Below are 2986 nucleotides of genomic sequence, written 5' to 3'. Positions count from 1 at the left end.
TTTGCAACCATACTTCCCCCGGAACCCAAAAGCTTTGGTTTCCCGGAGGCTGCCCCGCCGAGTCATCGGAGGAACTGCGGCGGATCGCTGGCTGGCATCGTTTATGGTTAGAACTAGGGCGGTATCTGATCGCCTTCGAACCTCTAACTTTCGTTCTTGATTAATGAAAACATACTTGGCAAATGCTTTCGCTTCTGTTCGTCTTGCGACGATCCAAGAATTTCACCTCTAACGTCGCAATACGAATGCCCCCGCCTGTCCCTATTAATCATTACCTCGGGTTCCGAAAACCAACAAAATAGAACCGAGGTCCTATTCCATTATTCCATGCACACAGTATTCAGGCGGGCTTGCCTGCTTTAAGCACTCTAATTTGTTCAAAGTAAACGTGCCGGCCCACCGAGACACTCAACTAAGAGCACCCTGGTAGGATTTCAACGGGGGGTCCGCCTCGGGACGCGCAAGCACGCCTTCGGGCTCGCCCCACCGGCAGGACGTCCCACGATACATGCCAGTTAAACACCGACGGGCGGTGAACCAACAGCGTGGGACACAAATCCAACTACGAGCTTTTTAACCGCAACAACTTAATATACGCTATTGGAGCTGGAATTACCGCGGCTGCTGGCACCAGACTTGCCCTCCAATAGATACTCGTTAAAGGATTTAAAGTGTACTCATTCCGATTACGGGGCCTCGGATGAGTCCCGTATCGTTATTTTTCGTCACTACCTCCCCGTGCCGGGAGTGGGTAATTTGCGCGCCTGCTGCCTTCCTTGGATGTGGTAGCCGTTTCTCAGGCTCCCTCTCCGGAATCGAACCCTGATTCCCCGTTACCCGTTACAACCATGGTAGGCGCAGAACCTACCATCGACAGTTGATAAGGCAGACATTTGAAAGATGCGTCGCCGGTACGAGGACCGTGCGATCAGCCCAAAGTTATTCAGAGTCACCAAGGCAAACGGACCAGGACGAGCCAATCCGATTGGTTTTGATCTAATAAAAGCGTCCCTTCCATCTCTGGTCGGGACTCTGTTTGCATGTATTAGCTCTAGAATTACCACAGTTATCCAAGTAACGTGGGTACGATCTAAGGAACCATAACTGATTTAATGAGCCATTCGCGGTTTCACCTTAATGCGGCTTGTACTGAGACATGCATGGCTTAATCTTGAGACAAGCATATGACTACTGGCAGGATCAACCAGGGAGCTGCGTCAACGAGAGCTGAGCAGCCGGCCGCCCGGGAGTGTGTCCCGAGGGCCCGCGCGAACACGCAAGCGTCCGCTCAATTATTCTGCAAACAGGAGGAGGCTGAGCTCCCCTGCACGATACACCTCGAAACCCTCTCAGGTCCCGGCGGCGCGCAGCGCCGTCCTAAGTACTTGGTCGGGTTCGAGAGAGGCGCAATCGCCCGGAGATGGGCGAGTAGACGCTTTCAGTGCGAACACCCGTGCTCCCAACTGAGCTTGGCGCTGCCGACAGAGGCCCGGGAGCGTGCTGTCGTGGCATTGCCGGCGGGAAACAACACGCGCCACCTACGGTGACCGGCAGCTCCAACGCCAGCGCCACAGAAGGGCAAAGCCCCACTTGGGTGCAGAAGCGAACTCTCCCAGCACAGCGCACGCGCCAACACGTCCGCAGAGCTGCGATACAAACCACCTGCGAGAACCGCTGGGGGGCGACCGAGCAGCAGACGGCGTCGCGACGCCGAGTGCCGGGCGGCGGCGCATCCTCAACGCACACAGTCCGCAATCGGACCAGCACACTGCAGATGTCCACCGCGCTTCGCACCGGGCTCGGCAGAACCCACTTTGGCCGCCTGGCGCCGCGCGCAGGGTGCGCCGGCGCATAGCTGGGACGCCAGCCGGGCCCGTCGGCCGGCGCTCCTGCCACTGGGCGCCCCCCACCAGCCGGCTGTAGTGCGTGCGCTCACGCAGCGCGCGGCCAGCACGCCGGGCGGCCCCCCCTCACCGGCCGGGGGACTGTCCCGCCAAGCCACAGCCTCGTATCGCTTCATACCCACATGGCCAACTCAGGTTCGGGGGCATGGCGGGTACCGCCGAAACAACCGGTTCATAGATGTACCGATCGTCGCTATCACCGATGCACCTGCAGCGCGAACAACCGCTCAACAACTGATTTCCAGTTCATTTGCGGATCTTTGGCAGCAAACGTATACGTCAATCTACATTTGCGAAATCTACGATTCTGGCATGCCTGCATGTTATGTGTCACGACACGCTACATCAGCCCACATACACACTGCGGCATGTACACGAGAGAACACGTGGAAGATGGTCCGCGCACGTGTGCAATGTCCCTTGCGCGGTCGACTGTCAACCGGCCTCTGTAGCATGTCGCAGATGTGGAACGCGGTCCCACCGTGCTATCATGTTGTGTGGGGGCAATACGATTAAATAGGAAAACCCTCGTCGCTACATCAACAGACGGCTCACGCTGATTCCCGGCAGAGGGAGGAGGGGGGGGGGGGGGGGGGCCAACATGCAATACTTTCGTCCGTACCTACCTACCACATGTCTGTACGGCGTACAACAGTGCAATCTCGCTGTAATGGGGAGACGAGACAAGTAGCATCGTGCACAACATATGGCCCTTATGATTCGCCATTGTAGGGCGCAGCCGGTGTACGGTCAAGCATGTGCCACATTATGTCACTCAGTACGTAACGACGGATGATCAGTGTGGGTTACGCGTACATCAGCGGACAGTCCACACAGGCCGTACCACAACGTACACTGACTGCATCGACAACCGAATGCAACTGAACAGCTGCAAGGCTCATTTCACAAACAAACGCCTGACCGACCAGCTTGGAAGGGCAGGAGGGGGAGGGCGATATTCGTTCTGTAGCGGTACACCCTTCCAGTGGTTAGCGGGGACTGTGTAGAAAGTACGCAACACTCGAAAGACCTTTATGTGAGGGTACGCACCATGGCATCAAGAAATACACATGACACCAGAG

The 2986-nt window shown here is 56.9% G+C and overlaps 1 non-coding gene across 1 annotated transcript in view; it reads right to left on the bottom strand.

Annotated features, from left to right (window-relative positions):
- LOC126333019 (small subunit ribosomal RNA) overlaps window positions 1-1211 on the bottom strand; it is a 1896-nt gene extending 685 nt beyond the window's left edge. Inside the window, exon 1 of the ribosomal RNA XR_007564044.1 lies at window positions 1-1211. This exon is cut by the window's left edge and continues 685 nt beyond it. This is a non-coding gene — a ribosomal RNA (small subunit ribosomal RNA).
- Window positions 1212-2986: the final 1775 nt, after the last annotated feature.

The sequence above is a fragment of the Schistocerca gregaria genome, unplaced genomic scaffold (assembly GCF_023897955.1).
Source record: "Schistocerca gregaria isolate iqSchGreg1 unplaced genomic scaffold, iqSchGreg1.2 ptg001554l, whole genome shotgun sequence".
Taxonomy (NCBI): domain Eukaryota; kingdom Metazoa; phylum Arthropoda; class Insecta; order Orthoptera; family Acrididae; genus Schistocerca; species Schistocerca gregaria.
This window is presented reverse-complemented; position numbering and strand designations above follow the sequence as displayed.